The sequence below is a fragment of the Pongo abelii genome, chromosome 2 (genome assembly GCF_028885655.2).
Source record: "Pongo abelii isolate AG06213 chromosome 2, NHGRI_mPonAbe1-v2.0_pri, whole genome shotgun sequence".
NCBI classification, from domain to species: Eukaryota; Metazoa; Chordata; class Mammalia; order Primates; family Hominidae; genus Pongo; species Pongo abelii.
In genome coordinates this window covers 198,089,412-198,117,294 of record NC_085928.1, presented here as the reverse complement: position 1 = coordinate 198,117,294, position 27,883 = coordinate 198,089,412, and the positions used below count along the sequence as shown (strand labels likewise).

The following is a 27,883-nucleotide window of genomic DNA, read 5'->3' as shown; positions in this document are numbered from 1 at the left end:
GGGAGAGAGGGCATTCCAGGCTGAGAGAGTGATGTGAATAGAGGCTTGTAAGTGGGAAATTTGGGGTATTTTTAGGGCACGGAGGTAAGCCATGTCACAGAAACACGGAAGCCTGGGAAATCTCAGAGAAGCAACTAGAAAGGTAGAATTAGTTTGTTTTGATTTTTAGTTGCTTTAATGGTAATGTAACTTCCTTATCATTTTTACTGGAGAATCTTACCCAGTATTCATTTGAAGGACAAAGGATTATAAAGTAGGTGCTTGGGAAGATGATGTCAATATTTAATAATCCAGCAAAGTGTGATCTGCAGGTGGGGAGCATACAGCCATATAGAAGTAATAATATTCTTGAGAAATGAATTTTGGTTTTCATATTTTGACTTTTTATTAATAGTAAGAAATCTATTGTAGTTCTCAGAGTGACATATTGGGGACTTGGTGAGCATCATGAGGAACATAGGCAAGTCATTTTGTGTCTTCCAGGCCTTTCTAGATGAGTGACTTGGGGTGGCTAAAGGTGGTTTTTAAAAATAAAGATTTTGTAGACACATATTCAAAGCTGATATGGCCTTGTTACACATAGACTCTATAATCTTAGCCCCAGTCCTCTGCCTGTTGGGTGTCTTAGCTTCTTCCTTAGAAAACTGTGGCAATGCTGCAGTGCCAAGTCACCCTGGGAGGCTGATGGTGGGGTGTGAGGCACACTGGAGCCAGCCTTGGGCTCACTGTATCCCTGCCCTCCTCATTCTCCAAGTGGCGATGCTACTATCTATATCATAGGCTTACACAATTATTAAATAATTACTAAACTATTAAACATGGATATGTAATAAGGCTATAATAAAACTCCAAGAATGTGAGTGATTATGTGTGATTATTTAAACACTTAGCCCTGTTTGGAGCACTGAATAGACATAAGCACAGAGTACATTTTATCCAAATACAACCAAGGCAGCTGTGTGAGGTGGCTCACGCCTGTGATCCCAGCGCTTTGGGAGGCCAAGGCAGGTGGATCACCTGAGGTCAGGAGGTTGATACCAGCCTGGCCAGCATGGCAAAACCCCGTCCCTACTAAAAATACAAAATTAGCTGGGTGTGGTGGTATGCACCTGTGATCCCGTCTATTCCAGAGGCTGAGGCAGGAGAATCGCTTGAACCTGGGAGGTGGAAGTTGCAGTGAGCCAAGATCACGCCACTGCACTCCAGCCTGGGCGACTTTGTCTCAAAACAAACAAACAAATAAAAAAAAATACAACCAAGGCACTAGCCAGGTCACGTATATTTAGCACAAAATTTACCTGGAGGGCAACAATCAATCAGAGAAATGTAGGAAATTGAACGCTAATGAAATATTGGAAGGAAGATAAGGCTTTTTCTGAAGAATGTTTCAGGGGATAAAAAAATATAAGTTACAAAAACACCCTTCCCAGGTCTAGTTTAACAGAAATCACTGAAATCTCAGGGTTGGAAGATGCCTTGAAAATTCTCCTCTCCACACAGAGGCTGAGCATCCTTGGCATAGAGCCCCAGTCCTCCAAGAGCCCCAGTCTCCCTCACAGGTTTGAAAGGTTCCTTCTTGGGTGGAGCCACAATCTGCCTCCTTCAACTTTTGGAATCTTAGAAATTCAGAAACGGGGCCAGGTGTGGCGGCTCACACCTGTAATCCCAGCACTTTGGGAGGCTGAGGCGGGTGGATCACAAGGTCAGGAGATCGAGACCATCCTAGCCAACATGGTGAAACACTGTCTCTACTAAAAATACAAAAAATTAACTGGGCATGGTGGCACGCACCTGTAGTACCAGCTACTCGGGAGGCTGAGGCAGGAGAATCGCTTGAACCTGGGAGGTGGAGGTTGCAGTGAGCCGAGATCACGCCACTGTACTCCAGCCTGGTGACAGAGTGGGACTCTGTCTCAAATAAAAAATAAAAATAAAAAAAAAGAAATTCAGAAATGGGGCCAGGTGTGGTGAATCAAACCTGTAATCCCAGTGCTTTGGGAGGCCAAGGCAGGCAGATCACCTGAGCTCAGGAGTTCAAGACCAGCCTGGGCAACATGGTTAAACCCTGACTCTACAAAAAAATACAAAAATTAGCTGGCCATGGTGGCTTGTGCCTGTGGTTCCAGCCACTCAGGAGGCTGTGGCAGGAGGATCGATCACTTGAGCCTAGTAGGTGGAGGTTGCAGTGAGCAGAGATTGCACCACTGCACTCCAGTCTGGGTGACAGAGCAAGACCCTGTATCAAATAAATAAATAAAATAAAATAAAATAAAAAATTCAGAAATGGTAGAGCCCTTAAAGTTTATCTAAGCCCATCCCACAGAGTGCAGAAATACCTTTTATAACCCAGCTCATGGGGCTCAGGGTCTCCTGGCCTCTACCTTGATATTTTCCCTGATGAGTTCCTCAGCTCTCCAAGGGAAAGCCTTTGCTATTATTGAGCAGGTCTAGTTGCTAGCAAAGATGTGCCTAGTTCTTTGCCATGGTCTTGGTTCTTTGCCACTAACTGACTCCATGGCTTTAGGCCCAATGAACTGACCTTTTGGAATCTTAACTTCACAGAGCAAGACTCATCTACCTTTAATTTGACCACCCTTCAGACACATGGAAACCCAGGTTTATCTTTTTTTCCAGTTAATTGTTCCCAGTTCCTGCAAGTATTTCTCATTTTACCCCTTTCCCTAAACTCTTCCTCCTTCTGGGTCTCTGCTTTTAACCTCTGGCTCAAATGCCTCTCCCCCAACATCTTCCTTTTTGAATCCTACCAACCATAGAAACCTGGGTGGCATGTCACTTTTCCAAGACAAGCTTCCTGATCCCCATTAGAAATGACAACCTCTTTATTCAGACTCTGGGCGTGCTCTACCATTTACCCTCATCATTTTCTGCTTTGCTTACCTATCTGTGGCCATATATAGAAAGGAAATTTCATACTTTCTTCTCATTAACCTACATTTTGGGGAGCACTGAAATTATCATTCACTTTCAACTTGAAGAGTATATTACATTCTGGCCGAGCACAGTGGCTCACGCCTGTAATTCCAGCACTTTGGGAGGCCAAGGTGGGAAGATCACCTGAGGTCAGGAGTTTAAGACCAGCCTGGCCGACATGGCAAAATCCTGCCTCTACTAAAAAAATACAAAAATCAGCTGGGCATGGTGGCAGGTGCCTGTAATCTCAGCTACTTGGGAGGCTGAGGCAGGGAGAATTGCTTGAACCCGGGAAGCAGAGGTTGCAGTGAGCCGAGATTGCACCACTGCACTACAGTCTGGGCAACAGAGCCCAGAGTCTAATATTTGCATTCATGTTAGAGCTAATTTTTCTACATAATATTTACATCCGTGGTGGGGCTAATTATTATACTTAGTATTTACACCCACGATGGGGCTAATTATTCTACTTAGTATTTACATCCATGGTGGGGCTAATTAGTCCACTTAGTATTTACATCCATGGTGGGGATATTGGAAAAGGAGTATCATTCCTTGACTTACTGCTGTAAGAAAATTAGTGGATAGCTGATACTACATGAGAGGTAATATGCTGTCTTGAGCACAGAAGACTTAGATCTCAGCAGGTGAACAATCTTGGGTTGGCTGCTTAGCTGCCCTGTGCCTCATTTTATTTCATCTCTAAGATAAAGATAATAATATCCTCAACATAAAGCTGTTTTGAGGTTCAAATGAGGTATTTATGTGATAATGCCTGGTTTGGAGGAGCTGCTTCTTAAATGTTAGATGAAATGAGGTAGAATTAGAATTCAGTATGACCCCTTCAGTTAGGGAAGTTGATGTGAATGTGAAGGATTATGCTTAATTGAGGAAAAATGATGTATCTGACAGAAGAACAGTAAACAGCTATTATACAAGAAGCAGGATGACTGCTTATGCTCAAAATAAATATCAGTGTACCATACAAATATCAGGTAATATTATGTGGAGAATGAAAAATTAGAAATTAGCATAAGTTCAGTATTATTCAGTAATACATTATTATCAAAATTCCTTAGGTCTTGTTTACTGTTCTTTGTCTTAACACCATAGCTCTGTAACCTAACAAGACCAGATATATTGGAGCCTCAGTCTTCTCAGGTACAAGATCTAGATGTTTGGAGAATGATCTCAAAGATTTTATTCAGCTTTAAAATTCTGACTCTAGCATTTTAACTTACTATAAAACTCTTAGATGAAAACAGCAACAATGACAAACACTACATTTATGAAGAAATGCAATGAGCATTGGGAAAAGCTATGGAACATCTAATACTGGAAATTAGACATAAGAAAGGTGATTCCTGTATGGGTGGGAGTATGGAGGCGTTGGGGTAGGCTGGCATGTGTATGAATAGAATATTTCCATTTTCACTGAAGACAGAGCCAAAGCAAACTGACTTAAATTGAGGCCAGGCATGGTGGCTCATGCCTGTAATCCCAGCACTTTGGGAGGCCAAGGCAGGTGGATCACCTGAGGTCGGGAGTTCAAGACCAGCCTGACCAACATGGTGAAACCCTGTCTCTACTAAAAATACAAAAAAATTAGCTGGGTGTGGTGACGCATGCCTGTAACCCTAGCTACTCAGGGGGCTGAGGCAAGAGAATCACTTGAACCCGGGAGGCAAATGTTGCAGTGAGCTGAAATCGTGCCATTGCACTCCAGCCTGGGCAACAAGAGTGAAACTCTGTCTCAAAAAACAAAATTGCTTAAGGAGGCCTTTCCAACTATCTGAGGTGTGTAACTCAGAAACAGTTGTCAAAGAGAGCTTGGGAAATCAGATCTTGAAGGAAAATCAAAGCAAGAAGTTTCAGCAGAGGGGTTTGCCAAGGTCTCACCAGCCCATTAACTCTCCAACACACTTCTGTACTAGGTTGGCTGCCCCATCAGGCATCTTCCTCCTGGCTTCGTGGCCTGGGCTGGTTCTAGTTCCCCTTACTTTCACTCTGACTCACAGCCAAAGCAAGATTGGGACAAGTGAAATTCCTAGTTGCTCAATGTTTTATTACTAGTAGTTAGATGACAATTTGCATAGTGGTAATGTGTTTTATTAGCTGTCCCTTGCAATTATTTTGAGGTACACTTGCTGTTGCCCCATTTTTAAGATGGAAATGCTAACACTGAGCAAGATGAGGGCAAAGTCAGAGATGGCACTAGAATGCATAAACTCCCCACCCTGAGGCCTTAATTTTGTCCCCTTATATCTATGTTACTATAAGTACTATGAAGCCTTAAAAGGTCCTCATTTAAGAAATAAGAGAAATAGAGTCCTAGGCTGAAAGATGCAGGAAAACCAGTAGTCCACACACCAGATAACGTTACTATGCAGATTTCAGAGCTGGAACGAGAATATAGAAAATCCAGCTGATGCTTTAAACATTTGGTATTATTAGAATCATTGTGACAAAGGTAAACATGGTTTTTGGCCTATACCAAAGTTTGTGACTGGGGTTCCTGGGGCCGTGCAGCTGTGAGAGTATGTTTAATACATTCTTCCTTGAAAAGCCCATAATGGCTTAAGGAAGAAAGATATGCAGGAGTGGTATTCAGAGGCCTGGATTCCCATCCTGGCAATGCCGTGAACTTGCTATAGGATTTAGTTAAGTCCTTTCCAGCTCTGGGCCTTCTCTGTGCTGAGGCAAGTCTGGAGGGAATTGGGGAGCAGGAGATGTGGTTAGTTTATAGGTAGACAGTCTCTTTCTGCTCCTATGGCAGTGAATGGATCAGTTTACTGTAGACAGTGGACATGTGGCCGGTGCTGTACAAAGTGGGGTCTCACAGCCTAGGGACAATTGTGGGTGTCAGAACAGTCCACTGTTATCAGATCACAACAAGCATCACCATGATAGAACAGCAGATATGCAGCAAATGCCTGCTATAGGAATGCCTTATTGAACTAGCTAGAATTAGGTTCAGCTGTGAGCAACAAAGACCTGAAAAATAACGGCTTGGACAAGATAGAGGTAGAGTTCTCTACCACTGTGACCTCACAGGTAAGCCCTAATCCCCAGAACCTGCGAAAATGTTATGTTACATGGCAAAGGGGAAATAAGGATGAAGATGGAATTAAGGTTGTTAATAAACTGACTTTAACCTAAGGAGATTATCCTGAATTTTCTAGGTGGGACCAGTGTAAACTCAAGTGTCCTTAAAAGTGAAAGAGAGAATCTGAAGAGAGACCGTGATGGTAGCGTGAGAAAGATCGGGTCTGTGTTGTTAGCTTTGAAGACAGAAGAAGAAGGCCATAATTTGAGAATGTGGGCAGTTTTTAGAAGCTGGAAAAAATAAGGAAACATATTTTCCCCTATAGCCTCCAGAAAGGAATGCATCCTGTGGATACATGAATCTTAGCCCAGTAAGATCCCTGTCAGGATTCTGTACTATAGAACTGCAAGACAAAAAAAATAATTTTATTGTTTTAAGCCACTAAGTTTGTGGTAATTTCTCAGAGCAATAATAAACATGTAATACAATGGCCGAAAAGACATCTGAGATAAGCAACCTGAGGAAGGTAGCTGCAGTTCCATCAACTGCAGACCCATGTTCCTTCTTTCTTATTGTTCTACTGTGTGACTTCTATTTGCAAGGCCACCTCGAGGACAAAAATAGCTCCTGGAGCTTCAACCATTCAATCTGCAGTCGGAGTAGATGAAAGGATGAAGAGAAGAGAAGGTCTCTCCCTAAGAACAGTTTCTGAAAGTCACACATGTATCTGCTGATTTCTCACTAAACATGCCTTGGTCACATACACCCGCCAAACTGCAAAAGCTAGGAAATCCAGTCTTTTAGCTGACACGGTTTGTGCCCAGCCAAAACCCAGTATGGTTAACTGAAGCAGAGAGTAGATGTTGGGAGGCAGAGAGCCAACTCTGGCAAGTAATGACAATCTTTCTCCCTCCCTTTCTCTCTCCCTTTCAAACAAGAGTGTTTTTTGTTTGTTTGTTTGTTTTGTTTTGTCTTTGTTGTTTGTTTGTCTGTCTGTTTTCGAGACAGAGTTTTGCTCTTATCTCCCAGGCTGAAGTGCAATGGCACAATCTTGGCTCACTGTAACCTCTGCCTCCCGGATTCAAGCGATTCTCCTGCCTCAACCTTCGGAGTAGCTGGGATTGCAGGCACCCGCCACAACGCACAGCTAAATTTTGTTTTTAGTAGAGATGGGATTTCACCATGTTGGCCAGGCTGGTCTCAAACTCCTGACCTCAGATGATCCACCTGCCTTGGCCTCCCAAAGTGCTGGGATTACAGGCGTGAGCCACCACACCCGGCCCAAACAGAGGTTTTTAAAGATCTAAGTTCTAATCTCAAAATCTGCTTTTGATGCACAATGAGAAAGCACGTAGATGCTCGTTTACTCATTTGTGTGTCATTTACTTATCTTCCAACCCTTTTTCCTTGGCCTAATCCCATTGTCGGCATTCCTCTCCACTTGGCTGCCTTTGAGAGCTTATCACTCTCTCCTTTGATCACCACTGTCTTTGTTCTGGCAGAAGCTCATGACCTCTCATCTGGATTCTTTCTGAAGCATTTGGCACTCTGTTGAGGTAGATGGAGTAGGTTTCCCTAACCCTAATTTCTTCCAAATGAGGAATGTGAAGCTTAGGGAGGCAGAATGACTTGCCCAAGGTCATAGCTGGTAAATGGTAGGGTAGCAATGTTGAAAGGTGCTTGGCTGTGTGTTGGCTGTCTAATGTTACCAGAGTCCCTTTCCACTGCTAACCGGACCTCTTGATGGAAATGAATTTGCTGATGATAGTCTGGGAGAAGTTTTCTAACTTCTCAAAAATTGTGGTAATTTTTTTTTTTTTTTTTTTTTTTTTTTTTTTTGAGACAGAATCTTGCTCTGTCGGCAGGCTGGAGTGCAGTGGCATGATCTCAACTCACTGCAACCTCTTCCTGCCAGGTTCAAGTGATTCCCCTGCCTTAGCCTCCAGAGTAGCTGGGATTACAGGCGCCCGCCACCACATCCAGCTAATTTTTTTTGGATTTTAGCAGAGATGGGGTTTCACCATGTTGGCCAGGATAGTCTGAATCTCCTGACCTCATGATCCACCAGCCTCGGCCTCACAAAGTGCTGGGATTACAGGCGTGAGCCACCGTGCCTGGCCAAATTGTGGTAATTTATAATCTACTACTATAGATTGTTAAGCATAGAGGGTAGGGATGGGAGAAGAAGAGATAGAAAACGAGAAGGGGTGACTAGAAAGTGAACGTCCTCATTCTTAGTATCTGGGTAAATATGCTGGGATTTCCAAAAGAAATTTCTCTATAAATCCAGCCCCTGTCTCATCCCCACTATCACGAAGATCTCTACTTCTGTATTCCCAGGGTAGACACATTGGAATTATCTTTTATTCTCCCCTTTCTCACCCATCCCTTTACTCTGCCCTCTGTCATCTAGTTATTGCCAAATTCTCAGGATTACAAACCAGCAATGCCTCCTCTATCCACTTCCTTCTTGCCATCCCCTCTGCCACTGACTGCTCTTCTTCCATTTTATATTTTGGTAGCTGCCCAAAGGTCCACCTTCCTTCTCTCTCTTCCTCCCTCCTTCCTTCCTGCAACGCTGCTAAACAAATCTTTTTTAAAATATGTAGCTAATAATTCCACTGCCCAGAAAAGTTCAGTGGCTCTGCCATGACTTCACAACAGAGTGCGTCTCCTGCCCTTTCCTGCTTTGTTGCCCTTGTTCACGCTGTGCTCTTCAAATGGAATCCCCTTCCCCTACTGCCACTCAATATCCAAATCATATGCAACTTTCAACATTGAGCACAAATGGTTCTTTATCTATAAAATCTTCTTTGATATCTTCCCACCGCACCTAAGCTGGAAACAATTCCTCCTCTTCCCCTTAGACTCTCCAAAATCATTTTATTTTTTTTTTTGAGAAAGAGTCTCGCTCTTTCACCCAGTCTGGAGTGCAGTGGCGCGATCTCAGCTCACTGCAACCTCTGCTTCCTAGGTTCAAGCAATTCTCCTGCCTCAGCCTCCCCAGTAGCTGAGACTACAGGTGCATGCCACCATGCCGGGCTAATTTTTGTATTTTTAGTAGAGACAGAGTTTCGCCATGTTGGCCAGGCCTGTCTTGAGCTCCTGACCTCAGGTGATCCGCCTGCCTCGGCCTCCCAAAGTGCTGGGATTACAGGCATAAGCCACCACTCCCAGCCCAAAATTTTATTTTTCTACTTGTAACTGTATATTTAGTTGCCTAATTGTTTGGCTATGGTCTACTTCCATCAAGTCCCGTGTAAGTTCCATAGTGACATTGACCATGTCTTTTTTGGTCACAGTTGTATGACTAGGACATAGTGTCTGTGACCCAGTATAATCATGAGTTTTGTGTCCAAACAAAGCTCATAAGGGGAATTCAGAATATCTTGAAAACCTGCTAAAATGATTCCAATAGTAATGCTTTTTTACCCCCACTTCTTCAGCCTGACCCCTGATGAGGGCTACAGTATTCACTTTCTATGTTTCATTAAAGTTATTTGAATGTGGGCGGCTCTCTGCAATCTAGACTAAACTCTTAAAGGACTGGACCTTACCTAATTTATCTGTTTCTCTACCCATCCTGCCACACTACTCATGCCCCCCTAACTTTGACCATATCATGAATTCAGGAAGTAAATAATGAATGAAGTCAATGCTATGACATCTTGTAAATGTAAAAAATGTTGCCTTCCTTTTGGTGTTTTAGTCATGAAGTCCTTGCCCGTGCCTATGTCCTGAATGAACAGGCAACCTACATGGGACCTCTAGTCCCATGCTCTAGAGGCAACATTCTCCCTCTACAGAATGGGAGAAAATTTTTGCAATCTACCCATCTGACAAAGGGCTAATATCCAGAATCTACAAAGAACTTAAACAAATTTACAAGAAAAAAACAAACAACCTCATCAAAAAGTGGGCAAAGGATATGAACAGACACTTCTCAAAAGAAGACATTTATGCAGCCGTCAGACACATGAAAAAATGCTCATCATCAGTGGTGCAGAGAAATGCAAATCAAAACCACAATGAGACACCATCTCACACCAGTTAGAATGGTGATCATTAAAAAGTCAGGAAACAACAGATGCTGAGGAGGATGTGGAGAAATAGGAATGCTTTTACACTGTTGGTGGGAGTGTAAACTAGTTCAACCATTGTAGAAGACAGTGTGGCAATTCCTCAATGATCTAGAACTGGAAATACCATTTGACCCAGTGATCCCATTGCTGGGTATATACCTGAAGGATTATAAATCATGCTACTATAAAGACACACGCACACATATGTTCATTGTGGCACTATTCACAATAGCAAAAACTTGTAACCAAACCAAATGTCCATCAATGACAGACTAGATTAAGAAAATGTGGCACATATATACCATGGAATACTATGCAGCCATAAAAAAAGATGAGTTCATGTCCTTTGCAGGGACATGGATGAAGCTGGAAACCATCATTCTGAGCAAACTATCACAAGGACAGAAAACCAAACACCGCGTGTTCTCACTCATAGGTGGAAACTGAACAATGAGAACACTGGGACACAGGGCGGGGAACACAGGGGGGCCTGTCGTGGGGTGGGGGGCCGGGGGAGGGATAGCATTAAGAGAAATACCGAATGTAAATGACAAGTTAATGGGTGCAGCAAACCAACATGGCACATGTACACCTATGTAACAAACCTGCAGGTTGTGCACATGTACCTTAGAACTTAACGTATAATTAAAAAGAAAGAAAGAAAGAAAGAAATGTTGCCTTCCTTTGCCTAAAGCAAGCTTGGCTTTGGAATATTTAGACAGTTCAATCCCTTACCTCTGCCAGAGAGAGTCCTTTTGATAAAGAGAATACTTGGTTATATTTTTAAAAAGTTTCAAAGCAAGGGTCAAACATTTCAAAAGGCAAGCAGATGGGCCCTGCAGGTAGCATTCATTGACTAACTAGGATGCTTTCAACTGCCTTTGCTAAAATTGGCGCTAGGGGCCAATGTCCTGCTTGTCTTGCCTCATTAGAAAGTCTTTCTCTTTCTAAGATGTGTTTCAGGGAAAAAAAGAGAAATGAGGGGGAGAAAAAAAGACAGTGCTGGGTTGCCACTGGAGGGAACTGGATCTAGAGATGAAGCATGTAGTTGAAGACCGGACTGATCATTTCACCTTTCATCTCTTTATTACTGCTCCACACTCCCATGTCAAGCGTCAAGCTGCATTTCCTCTGAGGATCCTTCCAAAGAAAAGAGCTTGGCCTTTTTTTTTTTTTTCACCGCCCCTCAGCTTCCAAAGGCGTTTCTGATCTCTTTAGCTAGAACTAGCTGAGGAGGGCCACGACCTCTTTCTTTCCTGCCGCTCTGAGGAGGAGCAGAAAGTGGAGTAGGTGATGGGCAGGTGACCTACCTTACAGCAGGAGTGGGGGAGTTCTTTGCCCAAATTAGCATCACAGAGAGGGTTCCCAGGCTTTCCTTCCCACCGGATTCTGGCATCAGTCTGGTGAGCCGCGGTAGTCTAAAGCTGAGGCTGTGGGGATGCAGGACAGAGGTGGAGGTAGTATCGTAGTTAACTTGCCGTTCTACACACTGAGCGAAGACAGGGAGGAGAGCAACACTGTAGCAAGTGACAGCTAAGAGTGGATCATCCTAAATCCACACACAAACATCTACTGAAGCCGTGGTCCAAAGCTGGCTTGGGGTCTTAAAAAACTGGCTTGGAAAGGAGCATTTGTTACCAATTTTCCTCTAAGAGGATGAGTGAGAATTTATCCATTCACTTGGACAAAGCATAGCTGTAATCTTTGTGCTTCCTTTTGTTGAAAGAACACTGGGTTCAGAGCTGCTTGGCTATTGGCGCATTGATCTCAACTTCATTTTTTTTTCTGTCTCTCTCAGAGAGTAACACTGAATTAAAAGGCAATTCAAGTCCTGCCAAAAGGGATTGTGATTATCTGATCCAGGGGCCCTGGTCACACTATGAATTACTGGCCACTCTTGACCTTTCTCTGTTAAGACATTGACAAAAAGAAAAGACATCTAGTTTAAAACTGGGACTTAAACGCTGGTCCGTGAAAAAGTGTAGATCATGTTAGTTGAACAACAAATATTTCCCCTTCTTCATGAAGAGATGATGAGGGAATGGGAGCAGGAGTTTCTACCTCAACATACCACAGTGCCCACCCTAGACAAATGACTCCTTCTAGCAGATATTGGACCAGGGAAAGGTATATGCACTCCACAGATACATAGCACACAGACATACCACCACTCTAGCAAAGACACCACAGAAGAGCTCTAACAGAAACAAGGGACTATCAGAAGAATCTAGGAGGATTCTTTATCCCATCTATGGACGTATACCAAGTCTGGAATGACTTCTCCCCATCTGTAGATGAGCAAAGAGTAAAAGCTCCAATATGAGCTCTTAAAAAAAAAAAAATGTTGGTCATGTAAAAGAAAGACTATCCCACTCAAGATGCAGAGAGAAGACACATATTTGGAAAAGACTAACTGGTGAACCTACAGTAGTCATTCCTGATGTCTAGTCATCTTTCACATATATGTGAACCCTGGAGCCAGTGCCTGCAGAGAGGCAAATGAATTCATGATTTGGAATGCAGGCTGCTTTCTCTAGACAAGACCCTTGCTCTCTGAACACTTGTGCCCTTCACCTGGTGCAATATGTATGTATTCCTGGGCAACGCCAGGCCTGAGGAAGTGAGCATTATCGAACTCACCAATTATCTCTTCTCAGTGTTTGTCAGAAACCAAATGTCCTTCTCACCTCATCTCATCTTGTCTAAGCCCCCTCTCTAAGCCTGCTTTCATTTGATATTAGTTATTTATACCTCTACATTAATTTTTATTATTGACTCTCTCCCAAAGGATTTACCCTCTAAGACTTGTCATTCTTTTGGGGTGAAAGGCTCCTATTAAAGGGATTCTGGGCATTCATCATTAAGAACCAGGGCTATTTGTGTTAACTTGGAAATTACACGATATAAGGTAGTTGCCTGCATAGATAATATCACATAAAATAATGATCATTTTTGTTCATGCATTTTAATAATTGTTGTCCTCAGACTTTGGTGTGTATCACCACCTCCCAGGAAGCTTGAATGCTAGGGTCTCACTGTCTGGGTTTTAGTCAGTTTATCTGCGGTTGGGTTCCAGAACCTATTTACCTTTAAAGGTTTCTAGATATTCCTGATCATTAGTCTGATATGGGAATCAGTGATCTACTGTTTTTTTCTTCTCTAACACACCTTAAGAATATGCTAGCACTCACACTATTCACAATAGTAAAAAAGTAGAAGCAGGCTGGGCGCAGTGGCTCATGCCTGTAATCCCAGCACTTTGGGAGACTGAGGTGGGCTGATGACCTGAGCTCAGCAGTTCGAGACCAGCCTGGCCAATACGGTGAAACCCTGTCTCCACTAAAAATACAAAAATTAGCTGGGCGTGGTGGCGGGCGCCTGTAATCGCAGCTAATTAGGAGACTGAGGCAGAAGAATCACTTGAACCTGGGAGGCAGAGGTTGTAGTGAGCCGAGACCGCACCACTGCACTCCAGTCTGGGCAGCAAAAGTGAAACTCCATCTCAAAAAAACAAAAAACAAAACAACAAAAAAAGTAGAAACAACCCAAAAGTCTATCGATGGATGAACGAATAAACAAACTGTGGCATGTACGTGCAACTGAGTACTATTCAGCCATAAAAAGCAATAAAGTGTTGATACACAATATGACATGGATTAACCATGAACAGATTATGCTAAATAAAATAAGCCCGACATAAAAGGTCATGCTTTGTTTGGTTCCATTTAAATGATATACCTAGACTAGACAAGTAAACCCACTAGAAAGCAGATTGGTAGTTAACAGGGACTGTGGGGAGGAGAGACGGGGTAAAAATTTTGATGGGTCTGGGGTTTTCTTTTGGGGTCTTGAAAATGTTTGGAACTAGATAGAAGTGTTGGTTGCCCAATACTGTGAATGTACTAAATGCAACTAAAGTTGTTTGCATTAATACAGTTAATTTTATGTTATATGAGTTTCACATCCACGATCTCATTTAGTCTTTATAAAACCCTTGGGAGGGAGATATACACACACTCATATCCTAAATAAACAACGTACACACTCTGTCTTTCATTTGGGTGTCACTTTAAGGGAAACCTGTGTTATCAAAACGTAATTTTATTGTCAAGGATGGCATGGTTTTTTCCCCTATTAATCCTTACCTTGATTTAAAAATACAAATCCATAATAACCTGGAGTTATTTTGTTTTGTTTAGTTTTTGAGACAGAGTCTCACTCTGTTGCCCAGGCTGGAGTGCAGTGATGTGATCTCAGCTCACCACAACCTCCCTCTCCCAGGTTTAAGCGATTCTCGTGCCTCAACCTCCCAAGTAGCTGGGACCACAGGCAGCCATGACCACGCCTGGCTAATTTTTGTATTTTTCAGCACAGACAGAATTTCACCATGTTGGCCGGGCCAGTCTTGAACTCCTGACCTCAAGTGATCCACCCTCCTCAGCCTCCCAAAGTGCTGAGATTACAGGCATGAGCCACCAGAATCGGCCTTTTTTTGTTGTTTTTTGATTGCCAGAGCAGTGGCTTGGTAATGTGAAGCACGTGAAATTGTTCTTAAGATGTATTTGTGTGGACTGCTGATGCTGGATGGGGAGCTCTGGAGGTGGCATTCTGGAGTCTGCAGAAGGATCCATGGAATGTGTATACCCATAACCCAGTTTGAGCACCAAGAAAGTGCCCAGAATTTAGGAAAAAAAGACAAGGAATATTCAGATTCTGCTGCAAGAAAGAAGTAAGTAGTCCTTACAGGAAATTTTTTTTGACAGAACCCACCAAGCTGAAGGGAAATCCTTGTTTTAGGATTATTTGAAATCCTTGTTTTAAGGTGTATTTGTATCCTATTGCTGCTGTGACAAACTACCACAAATTTTGTGGCTTAAAACAACAAATGCAGCTGGGCATGGTGGCTCACGCCTGTAATCCCCACACTTTGGGAGGCCGAGGCAGGTGGATCACCCGAGTTTAGGAGTTTGAGACCAGCCTGGCCAACACAGGGAAACCCCCGTCTCTACTAAAAATCCAAAATACAAAATTAGCCAGGCGTGGTGGCACGCATCTGTAATCCCAGCTACTTGGGAGGCTGAGGCAGGAGAATCGCTTGAACCCAGGAGGTGGAGGTTGCAGTGAGCTGAGATTGTGCCATTGCACTCCAGCCTGGGCAAAAAAAGTGACACTCCATCTCAAACAAACAAACAAACACGTATTATCATATAGTCCAGGAGGCCAGAAGTCTAAATTGGGTAGGCAAGACTGTGTTCCTTCTGGAGGCTCTAGGGTAGAATCTACTTGCCTTGAGCTTCTAGGGACTGCCCCCATTTCTTGGCTTCTGGCCCCACATTACTCAGACCTTGGCTTCTATTGTCACACTTTTGTTTCCGATGCTGACCTTCTGCCTCCCTTCCTCTTATAAGAACCCTTATGATTACACTAGGCCCAATCAAGAAGAGTCTCCCCACCTCAAGATCCTCTACTGAGTCACATCTGCAAAGACTCTTTTGCTATTTAAGGTAATGTACCCACAAGGTGGGGGATTGAGAACATGGGACTCTATGGGCACTATTATTCTGCCTATCACAGAAAGTGAAGCTTTGGAAACTGTAATCATAAAGGTTACCATGTATTTTCTTCCAAGCCTGTTCATCCTCAGAACACAGCTTCTGGGATGGTCACTGTATAGTCTTAGTCACTCGTACCAGAGACCTTAGCGTCATCTTCAAATTCATTCGCTTGGCCTTCCCAGTCTGTATTCAATTTTCAATCAAGTTCAAAGCCCTGTTAATTGAAAAATAAATAAATAAAATAACAATCGTGATTTAATATTTAAATATTTAAAAAATAGTATAAAACTGATAGAGAAAAGAGAAAAGAGTTTCTCTTTTCCCCTAGTTCTTTTTCTTAAAGGTACATTTGTAACAGTTAGTATGAAATTGGCTACAAATCACAAAGACTGCAAATAAAGATGCTTGAACAGGATAGAAACATTTTTCTACTTAAAAATATCCAGGGAAAAGTAATCCAAAGTTGATGTGGTGTCCTATCTTACAAATTGCTTAAGAACCAGTCTCCTGGCCGAGCGCAGTGGCTCATGCCTGTAGTCCCAGCACCTTGGGAGGCCGAGGCGGGTGGATCACCTGAGGTCGGCAGTTCGAGACCAGCCTGGCCAACATTTTAGTCTCTACTAAAAACACAAAATTAGCAGGGAGTGGTGACGCATGCCTGTAATCCCAGCTACTCAGGAGGCTGAGGCAGGAGAATCGCTTGAACCGGGGAGGCGGACGTTGCAGTGAGCCAAGATTGCGCCATTGCACTCCAGCCTGGGCAACAAGAGTGAAACTCCATCTCAACAAACAAACAAACAAACAAAACCAGTCTCCTGTCAGTCTTGTCTGTCCGTCTTCCCTGAAGTGTGGACCTTACACTCATTATCCAAGATGGTGACTATAGTTCCAGTGGTAATGTGTAGCATTCCAGATATCAGGATAACAAAACTGTCAAAGGAGTACACACATTATCTTTTAAGCAATGTTATCAGGAGATGCTACACAACCTTCTGTTTACATTCTAGTGGTCAAATTTTATCACATGGTCACTCATAGTTGGAAGAGATACACACAGGTGTGGCATTTGTTTAAAGTACATATCCTGGCTGGGCGCGGTGGCTCGTGCCTGTAATCCCAGCACTTTAGGAAAGAGAGGCAGGAGGATCACCTGAGGTCAGGAGTTCAAGACCAGCCTGACCAACATGGTGAAACCCTGTCTCTACTAAAAATACAAAAATTAGCTGGCTGTGGTGGTGCATGCCTGTAATCCCAGCTACTTGGGAGGCTGAGGCAGGAGAATCACTTGAACTGGGGAGGCGGAGGTTGTGGTGAGCCATGACCATGCTATTGCACTCCAGCCTGGGCAATAAGAGTGAAACTCTATCTCAAATAAATAAATACATAAATAAAGTACATATCTTTATTTTATTTAAACAAGTAGGATCACCTTGATATACTCTTTGCATTCTTGCTCAAACTGCCTTGCACACACAGCCATACTTATTTGTTTTTAACAGTTGAATGGTATTTCATTGCATGCATTTACAGTCATTGAATTATTTGATGCTTAGCTGATCTTCTCCTCTCTTTTTTTTTCCTCACACTACAGTCAATCCTGCAGTGAATATCCTTCACCATCCCTCTAGTGTACTTTGTGAATGGTACCTTTTCTGTTGTCCTTTATTTAAGCCTGGGTTTCCCAGAAGTCAAAGCTAAGGTAGAGGAATTATGTCATTTTATATTATTTGGGAATCCCATCCCAGACAACAGGAGTGAACAAAACAGGAACGGAGGGAGAGTCAATATAAAAATGGTTATCGAGCTGATCATTGTTAAATAATACTGATTACTCAATCAATGGAACTATATCTCTAAGCAGCCTTAAAATCACATCTAATGATCACCCATTAATAGAGATAGGGGAGAGAAAAGAGAAGGAGCTTATCTCCTGATTTCTGTTTCCCAATCATTAGAAGTCTACTCCACAGGGTGTTAAATCCCTTCTAGTTTGTGCATTCGTGTTCAGGAATGCTGACCCAGCCTTGCATCAGTGTTAATAAGGCAGGCCTGTGGTCGGAGGTGAGTGGTGCGCAGTGTGAACAAGAGACTGCCAGTCTCTCCACAGAGTTGTGTGACGTCAAGGGGAACTGCTCTGGTACAAGGGGTGGACTGTATCAAACGTCTGTTATTCATCCCTGCAGATCAGTTCGTTCTTCTTATTATAACTGGTTCTATTACTACAACAGGGAATCATCTCTGTGAGAACAAGATGGCCTAGCTTCTTTTTTATGAGGGGAAATAAAAGTTCAGTTAGAGTCTGCTTCAAGATGATCTTGAGGCCACGATTGAGATTAATTATGCTCTTAACCACTTTTTCTAGACGTTCCTCCCTAGGCCAGCACTTCAGCTGTTCTGGTTTGCTTACCTGGTGGAGTGACTATCTGTGTATCTGATTTTAACATCACAGTGTGCCCTTCATTAGACTCCCTAGCCACATTCATGCTACCACTACCTTAGTTCATTAGTCCAGGTCTGCTTCATTTCTTGACTGGCTTTTTTGTTTGTTTGTTTGTTTGTTTTTGACCGAGTCTAGCTTTGTTGTCCAGGTTGGAGTGCAGTGGTGCGATCTCGGCTCACTGCAACCTCTGCCTCCTGGGTTCAAGAGATTCTCTTGCCTCCACCTCCAGAGTAGCTGGGATTGCAGGCACATGCCACCATGCCTAGCTAGTTTTTGTATTTTTAGTAGAGACAGGGTTTCGCCATATTTCCCAGGCTGGTCTCCAACTCCTGGCCTCATGTGATCCACCTGCCTCTGCCTCCCAAAGTGCTGAGACCATAGGCATGAGCCCAGCCAATTGCAGTAGCCTTTTAAAAGATCCTCATCTTTCATATTTTCATCTCTCCATTCCATACTCATGAGTTTCACCAGATGGAAATTTATAAAATGCAGCCTGGTTCATGTGATACTCCACAAAAAAATGGCCTCCTATTGCTCATGCTATGAGCAATAGCCCCAAGTTTAAGGCCCTTGTTCATTATTTAACTGATTTCCCAACACTAGCTCATCTTTCACACACCCTCTAATCTCATGTACTCTAATCCCAGATAACCACTCTGGTTCTAGGCCTTCCTGATGTCTTGACTTTTCTGACACCCTTTCTATCATATGCATGCATGTCCAAACCCTACTTATCTTCCAAAGCCAACATAAAGAAGGCACTAACCTGAGGCTTGGAGATGGAGTCAGTAGGAAATTGCAGGCAGGCAATCAGAACCATTGCAAGGTAAACAGGCAGGTGAGTCAATCACCAGTTTAAAGACCCCTCCTTATCCTATCGCTGAGTACCCTATTTTCTCCAACACCCAACCCATAATGTTTTTCCTATGATTTTTTAATTTAACATCAATCCTTGTTTTACTATTATTGTTTTAGGTCAAAGACTTCAGAATCAGTAACAGATTTAACTTGTTGAAAATTAATCTGTAATATATTAGACTGAACAAAATAAAAATGATTTTTGTGAATTCTTTTGGTTACCTTAGAGAAATCACAATAATATGTTTTCATATTTAATTGGGTATGTCACCTAAACAACTTTGGCTCTAGTCTTTTAGATGGACCAACTCAAAAGAGGGACTTGAAAAGCTTTACATATGTGTGCTGGGTAATAAGTCACATTTTTTAGAATTCTTCTTGAGAGCTTATTAAACAAATATAGCAACAGTTATTTATAGGTTAACAGGCACTGTGTTATAACAAGTATATTGTAGGCACTGTGCTAGGTGCAGAGAATACAGTTATGAATGAGACACGTGGTTTGCCATCAAGGGACTTAAACACTAATCAAGAAGATAGACAAGTGAGTAGGAAGTCAATTATAGGAGGATTAATGGCACTATGGGACTGTATTAGTGGGCTAGCAAGGGGATGTATGATGGATAGGGGATTAGAAAAAAATGGCATGTGAGCTGAGTCAAAGAGTAGAACTCTGTGTCAAGCATTCATTCATCTGTTTCTTTAGTCATTACATAATCACTCACTTTTGTTCCTTCATTCAGTTGGCCTTTATTGGAAGGCATAGCAGACACTCTTGGTTGATCTAATGCTCATTTCCAAACTTCTTATTCCTAATCACCTTCAAAAGAAGGATGGCCATTTGACCCAATTCTAGCCAATTAGGTAAAAAGGTAAAACCACTGCAGGGATGAATCCTGAGTAACATTTTAATTCCCTGACATGGATACCACTGTTTTTCTTTCTTTTTTTCTGTTCACTGGATTGTATATATGATGACTGGAGCTTCTGCAGCCAGGATATAATCATGAGGAAAAAGTGCAGAGGGTTTGCACTGAATAGGGTTGGAGCAAGTGTATTGTGCTTCTGAACTAGCACCAGCAATAATCTGTCTCTGAATATCTTATGTGAAAAAAATAAATTTCAGTGTGTTTAAGCCGCTGTGGTTCACTTTTACTGTTACCTGCAACTGAAAATATTCTTAACAAATTTGGGAGTCTGCTTTTGGCCAGGACTTTTGTTCGGTGGTCTCTTAATAAAGTTGTCTGTTGCAAACAACTTAAAAAGGAGAGCCCATGACAAAGGAGCAGGTGATAATATCTCTTCAGTTACTCCTCTTCTGTCAGTGAGTGAGGCACTAAGATTTATAACTGGGAGATTGGGGCGCGAGTTATTGGTGTCTGGCCCCCTGTCTCAGCACCATCGTATATTTCCTTAATGAAGTGTGAGACCAGGACTCCATAAATTCACATAGTAGCAGAAGCAGGCAGCAGCTCGTCAGCAAAGCTATTCAGAGAGCCCAGCATCACTTTTTGCGTATTAGAGAAGTTCACAGCCAGTTAAAAATAGGCTTGGAGAGAAGTCGCTTTTAGACCACAGCTCATTTTGGATTTCTCTGGAGCCCCATTCCGGGCCACAGTGTATTTCCTTTTTTCTTTAGTTCTAGTAAGAGTAGTCAGGCAGTTCAGAGACAATAGATGCATGGTTATCTTTAGCTCTGTTGTGCACAGAAAGCAGAACTATGAAAAAACAACAGTAACTTATTGGGCACATGGACTGTTGCAGCTTTTTAATAAATGGCAACACCCACTGAGCCTTTAGGAGGGGCCAGTGCTCTAAATCCTGGTGAGAAAAATACTATTAATAACCTCATATCCCTGATAAGGAACCTATGATTCAGAGCAAATAAGCAACGTACACTGCTATTAAGTAGCAGTATCGAAATTTGAACCCAGGTCTGTCTGATTCCATTCAGAGCGTGTAGTCTTAGCCTCCATTCATACAAAGTCACACACGGCTTTCTGTATCACTCGCTTTTGATCCTCAGAGGAGACCTGTGAAATAGGCAGGGCAAGGAAATGATCCCAATTTACTAGGAGAAAACCTAGGACCAGAGAAGTGAAAGAATTCTTTAAGGTCGACCAGTCCATGTGCAATAGAACTGGGACTCGAATCCCATCTTCTGACTCTGAGTTCTGACTTTGCTCTCCCAGGGCAGGCTGAGTGCTGGAGCAGCTCAGTTATAAAAAACACCCTGAAATTGTTTGAAATTGTTTTCGGTTGACTTCTGAGTTTCAACACCCAACCCTGTATCAAGAAACCAACTAACCCAGGGCTGCCCTGATTTATTTAGGGTCTTTTAGAGATCAGTTCCTGCCTAGCACCTCTGTCGAATGATATTTGGTATTTTCACTTAAAATTTCAAATATAATATTTCAAATTTAACCATCCTTCAAATAATGGCAAGAGAGTGTGAGCTGGAGGGATCAATGTCTTTATCAGGGGCACGGACAATTTAGCTAATAAAGTGAGTATAATACCTCTTTGAACATTAAAATTATCCAGTGACAAGGAAGCTGACAATTAGCTTATAAGAGTTGAGTATAGGGATCGTACGTGTGAATATTTTTTTAAACACCTGAGTTTTGAAAAATAAAAGTGGCCTGCCCACATTTTCAAGCACAGTGCTAATCAAAAGAGAGCTCTATGGAGGTAATAATACCTTGTATTTTAAATACCACTTGTCTTTGAAGAGCTCAAAGCACTCTATAATCATTTCCTTATTATGATTCTCAAAACTTCCTGGGTCAAAAAATTACAAAGTTCATATCTTAACAGTCTGGCCTCAGTTTCTTCTTTGGGAATTTGAGGTGAAAGACCAGGCTGCTAAGAGCTCCATCAGTACAAACACCTTTTCCACCTTCTCCCCACCTAGCCCTCTCCCATCTCCAAGGCTCCTGCCCCTGCAATCTGGCTACCCTACTTAGCCTCTTATTTTTTTCTAGATCTAACAGGTTAATCTCATTATATAGAACCACAGATTATTTTAATTAGGAGAGTTTCACACCAGTGAGCTGGAGGCTGAACAACTGGCTCGAGGTGGGAAGGGGAGCGGCCCTTCAGTTAGAGCAGTTTCATTTTTATCTGCTTTTATACATTGGGGATCAACATAAGATTTTATTTTTAAGAAGGATTTTGATGTTTAAAAAATTGCAATCTGATCATTCAGCCAAGCTCCCTCATTTTACTGATAGGAAAACTGAGGCCCAGAACAAGGGAGTCACCTGTTCAAGGTCTCATCCCAGCTCCTGAGAGACCTGCCTGTCCTTGAACACTGAACCCTGCGTGCCAGTCCCGGGGTGTCTTGGCAGGCCACCAGGTTGCTTGTCCCGAGAAGTCACTTTCACAACAAAAGTCCCAAATGTAAACTAGTAACCATGGACTTATGCCTTGGGGGCTTTAAATGCACCTGCCCACAGACTCTTCCTCCCTTTTTAGAGTTAAAGGCACTCATTTTACCTGGGAACATTCGACTAGACCATGCAGAGAGAAACGAGTAGAATTAGTATGTGCCATTTTCACCTATCCCCAAAATCTTTCTCCACCTCAACTAGGTCATGAAGAAAAGAAGTGTAAGTACAAACATACACATATATTTATATAGCTATTGCCTTCCAGTGAGCTCAAAGCATATATATATATATATATATATATATATATATATATATATATATATATATGTCATTAGTTCTTCTGGGGGAAAGGAAGAGCAGTTATTGTCTGCCTCATTTTGTATGAGACAATCAAGGCCGATAATAAATTGATCTTGACTCAAATCATGGCCTGAATTGGTGGTGTTGGTGTAGGGATGTCTAAGCTAAGCACTTGTTGTGCTCCAGGAGCAAAATCTGGGAAGCTGAGGACCTGAGCTCTAGGCCCGTGTCAGGCTGCACCCGTGAGCAGGTGTTTCATTCCTTGAGTTTCAGTTTCCCCATATGGTAAATGAATAGAGGAGTGGCATTGATCATTTTTTTCTCTATGGCTCCTTTCTCTGTACTGGAAGTGATGTTTGGAGGACTGAAGGAGCAGAGCTGAGCCTGGAGCAGCCCACCTGAATGAGGTGTGTCTGCCCCTCACTTCCTTAACCCAGAGCATTCTAAACTTTGGGGAGTGTGCAATGTATACTCCCATGTAATAGTTTTGTTGGGGTCCTGGGCCATACTGCAGGCCAAGAGTTGGGACATCTCCATAAAGGGAATCCAAGTCCCAGCTGCTATGTAATCCTGGGACTGAAAATGTGAATGGGGTGTGTTTATGTGAGTGTGGGTGCATGGGGAGGGAGGAGTGTGCAGGAACTTGTGGGTAGTGAGTGGTATATTGTGGGTCCAAGCTCTAAGTTGTGGAGATGCCAGGAGTGATTCTCCTGGTGTGGAGCTTGCCTCCCGGGTCTCAAGAAGACAGGCTAGAAGCAAGATGGGTGCTCTGTTAGGGACACACGTAGTACTCTGGGAACTAGTAGTAGTTTTAAGCTATTCTTGGCCTTACTTCTTTCTCATTTTCACTAGAATGTCAGTTACCTCATTAAAAGTTGTCCCTGAAATTACTCCATGGACAATACACAAATGGGCAACAAACACATGAAAAGATGCTCAACATCATTAGTCACTAGAGAAATGCAAATCAAAACCATAATGTGGTACCACTTCCCACTCACTACAATGACTATAATAAAAAACAAAATAAAACAAACAACCCAGAAAACAGCAAGTGTTGGCAAGGATATGGAGAAAATAAAACCTCATGTATTTCTGGTGGAGGCCAGGCACCTTGGCTCATGCCTGTAATCCCAGCACTTTGGGAGGCCGAAGGGGGTGAATCACCTAAGGTTAGGAGTTCGAGACCAGCCAGGCCAACATGGTGAAACCCCATGTCTACTAAAAAATACAAAAATTAGCTGGGCATGGTGGTACATGCCTATAATCCCAGCTACTCGGGAGGCTGAGGCGTGATAATCACTTGAACCCGGGAGACACAGGTTGCAGTGAGCTGAGAATGCACCACTGCACTCCAGCCTGAGTGACAGAGAGAGACTCCATCTCAAAAAAAAAAAAAAAAAAAAAATATATATATATATATATATTGCTGGTGGGAATGTAAAATTTTTCAGCCATGCAGAAAACAGTTAGGTGGCTCCTTAAAAACAGTTAAACAGGATAACCATATGACCTAGCAATTCCACTCCTAAGTGTATATCCCAAAAAGCTGAAAATAGGGACTCCAACAGTTAATTCGTCATCAATGTTAACAGCAGGATTATTCACAATAGTCAAAAGATGGAGAAAACCAAATGTCCATCAACAAATGAATAAATAAATTCTGATGTACATCTACAATGGAATACTATTTAGTCAAAAGAAGGAAAGGAGTGCTGTATCTTTAGAATCATGTATTAGATTAGACTAGGATTACAAATACAAGAGAGGGAGTAAGTTTTCCCCTAATGATTGTGAAGTTCAAGGCAAGTATATAAAATGAGGCCCTGGCCTATAGCTTGCCCGCTTCTTTCCCCACTCCCAATTGCTTCTGCTTTGTAATGACCTCACAGACATGCATGTGAGCTCCAGCCTCACTCCCAAGATCCATCCCCAACCCAGTCCCCACCCTTGCCCATCCCTACACCCGGCACACAGCTGCCCCTTGACCTAAGTGTGCACACGCTAAAATCATGTTTTGTCCTCTGCAAGACAGACTGGAGAAGCAAAGCCCTAAGAGTGGATTCGAGGAAATGTGGTCAGGGAATTCTGGAATCCTGGGTTTGTAGAGGATGGTCTAGAAGCTGAACATGACTCTGGGTGAATATGTTCCCTGGGCCCTGTGGACTCCTCACCCAGTAGAGAAGAGGACACCTCAGGGAGAGATGGACTGGGGCCTTTAATGTGCAAGTTCCAGGTCAAGGTCTAGGCTTAAAGAAAGACTAGAAGGAACTATGATTTATTGAGCCAGGCCATGGCAGGACACTTTTTGTCTACTACTTGATTCTTATTCAATTTGAGAAAGTGTCATTTGCTCCATTTTACACTTGTCATGACATTGAGGTGAATTCTCCAGGGTCACATAGTGAGTGAGTGTCAATGATTCTAAAGTCTGTGTTCTGGCCGGGTGTGGTGGCTCATGCCTGTAATCCCAGAACTTTGAGATGCGGAGGTAGGAGGATCACTTGAACTTAGGAAGTTCGAGACCAGCCTGGGCAAACATGGAGAAACCCCGTCTCTACCAAAAATACAAAAACTTATCTGGGTGTGGTGGCACACACCTGTAGTCCCAGCTACTTGGGAAGCTGAGGCAGGAGAATCTCTTGAACCTAGGAGGTAGAGGTTGCAGTGAGTCCAGATGGCGCCACTGCACTCCAGCCTGGGCAACAGAGCAAGACTCTGTCACAAAAAAAAAAAAAAAAAAAAAAAAAAAAAATTCTGTGTTCCTTTTAAAAGCTGTTCACAGGATGACTAAAGAAGGCATCAGAAAATTCTAAGGACACTTCTGGACGGAGGTGGTGTTATTTGCCGTCAGAAGTCAGTAATGCCACATAGCATGCTTGGTAGTCTTTTGTTCTTGGGTTTGCTTGATAATGAGGGAGAGTCCTTTGCAGGTTGCCTCTACTGCTCTGCTCAGGGGCCACCCAGATCATGATGTAGGGTGTTCCCAGCAGTTCAGGTTGACAGTCCAACCGTGAGTCACGGCACCATCACATCTGTTCAGGACCACACAGCCTTCTGTCTAAACACTTCCACTCAGCACAGCTGTGCAAAAGGCACCCTTGCATTTTTTGGAAAACAAGGCAGGGTGGTTGCCTTGGTGTCTTTCCATCCCTCGCAGTCTCTTAGGTGATTATCTACATCACAGTCCAGAAGCAGAGAAGCTTCTGAGCAACACAGTGAGATAAACTAAAATGGAACTTTTCTTTGCTAATTTCTTTGCTACTTAAGATAAAATTTCTTATTCTGCTGATAGTGTCTCAGTTTCCTTGTTTGGAAATGGGGCATGTAGGTGCTAGCTTCATATGATGAAGGGTTTAAAATGTGTTATCATTTTTGCTTTTTAAATCACAAGTACTGTTCAGGTTTGGAAGAGTAGAATGAACTACCTGAGAGGCAGGGCGTTCCCCACAAATTGTGGATTTCTAAAGAGATTGCGGAAGACTTGGCAAGATATGGAAGATTTAAGAGCTGGATGATCTTTTAAGTTCTGTTTAGCCTTGTGACTAAATTATAAATATTATTTATTTTAAAGGAAGATAAATTGTGTTAAGTACCATAAACAGCACAGATTGGGCAATTATAAAAGTATGGAGTTAAGAAGAGGTTGGTTCCAATGGGAAGTTATAGGTGGCTTCATGGAAGGGATGGCATTTGAATTTTGACTTTATTTTGGAAAACATGGGAAGCTATCAGTTGGTGTGCTTGCTTGCTTTTTTAAGCAAAGAAGTAATACAATAGTCATAAATGCTGTTTGCTGAGTATTTCTGGGTCCATATCTTCTGGGTACATGATAGGATTCTGTTTCCTGGACACGTGTGAGTGGGGCCATAAACAAGTTCTGACCAATGAACTGTGAGCAGCAGTGACATCTTCCACTTCCAGGCAAACATTATTTATCAGTGTGAGACCCTCCAGGGCTCTCTTTTCTCTCTTCTACATCTTCGGCAATGTTTCAGAGAGTGGTTAGTCCATCACCCTGGGTCTTAGAGTAAGGACAATAATGATGTGGAGCTGAATCCCCAGCTGCCAGACAATGGACAAGCAGTGAGAGTGAGAAATTAACCTTTGTTGTTTTAAGCCACGGTAATGTTGGATTTGCCTGTTCCTGCAGCACAGCCTAACCTATTCTGAGCGATACCAGGAGCAAGGCCAGGCTTGTACTTCAGGAGTGTTATGCTTACTCTGGTGTGCAAAATAGGCTTCCTTAGGAGAGAATAGAGGCAGGAAGAACTGTTAGGAGAGGGTGCAGTAGACCAAGCAAGAGATAATGGGCACACGAGGGAGGGCAGTGGCCAGGAAGATGGAGGACAGGTACAGTGGTTTTCAAAAAGCAGGTTTTCAAAGGTAACTTTGAAAAACGAGGAGTCACGGGGCCTGGCAAACAATTAGATTGATATGCAGACACATTGTTGACAACTTTCAGAGTCCCACTCTGGTGCAAAAGGCATGATTACCTAGAAATGTCCCTGGGAACTCATTCTTGGTGGCCTGGACAGTTGCCTCTTTGGGATCAAAGACCTCTGCTTTTCCCAGCAGGAGGGGCTGCACCCAAATTCAGCTCCTGATGGGACCTGGCAGGAGGCCTTTTCTACATAAGGGGGTCTCTTTCTGAACTCAGCCTTCTGTGATTCCAAGGTTTGCAGGTGTCAGATACTTGGCTCTTTCACATAACTCCTGTAAACATCTAAACCCACTGGCATATGAAAGCCAGACAGCCTAGCATGCATACGGTCCACTGTTACCCTACACAAGTATGCTTCAATATGTGACCTTTAAAAATGAAACATGCACCCCATGACAAATTTTGCAGGATGTCTTGGCTTTCATATGCCTCTCCTAGGAAAAGCATGAGACTGGCCCTTAGGCTTTCTACTACTCACTTTTACGTTGTAAGTTTTCCTTTAAAATTCTGTTTTGTACTCCATGCTGTGTCTCGAGCCCTGTTGCATGTTGCATGACAGGTGTGACAACAAAAGGACTCATTGTGTGCAGTAACCATGGTTGCGGATTTACCATTCCACTCCTCTGACTATGGATATGAAAGAACAGGCCTGCAGAGGGCCTGATGGATGTGGCCTGGCCCCTGACTTAAAAAGGAAAGCCGAGGGCTGGGTGCAGTGGTTCATGCCTGTAATTCCAGCACTTTGGGAGGCCGAGGTGGGTGGAACACCTGACGTCAGGAGTTTGAGACCAGCCTGGCCAACATGGCAAAACTCTGTCTCTACTAAAAATACAAA

General features: G+C 42.8%; 1 long non-coding RNA gene across 2 annotated transcripts; it reads right to left on the bottom strand.

The window, feature by feature from the left end:
- Nucleotides 1–1,798: 1,798 nt before the first annotated feature.
- On the bottom strand, nucleotides 1,799–27,616 carry LOC129058360 (uncharacterized). 2 transcript variants are annotated; one of them, XR_008523473.2, is made up of 4 exons: nucleotides 27,527–27,616; nucleotides 15,750–15,828; nucleotides 11,370–11,548; nucleotides 1,799–1,908 (listed from the first exon to the last, which is right to left on the bottom strand). It is a non-coding gene; the product is annotated as an uncharacterized LOC129058360 (long non-coding RNA). The 2 variants fall into 2 exon arrangements; XR_008523472.2 differs by having other exon boundaries at nucleotides 11,370–11,489.
- Between the last annotated feature and the right edge of the window lie 267 nt (nucleotides 27,617–27,883).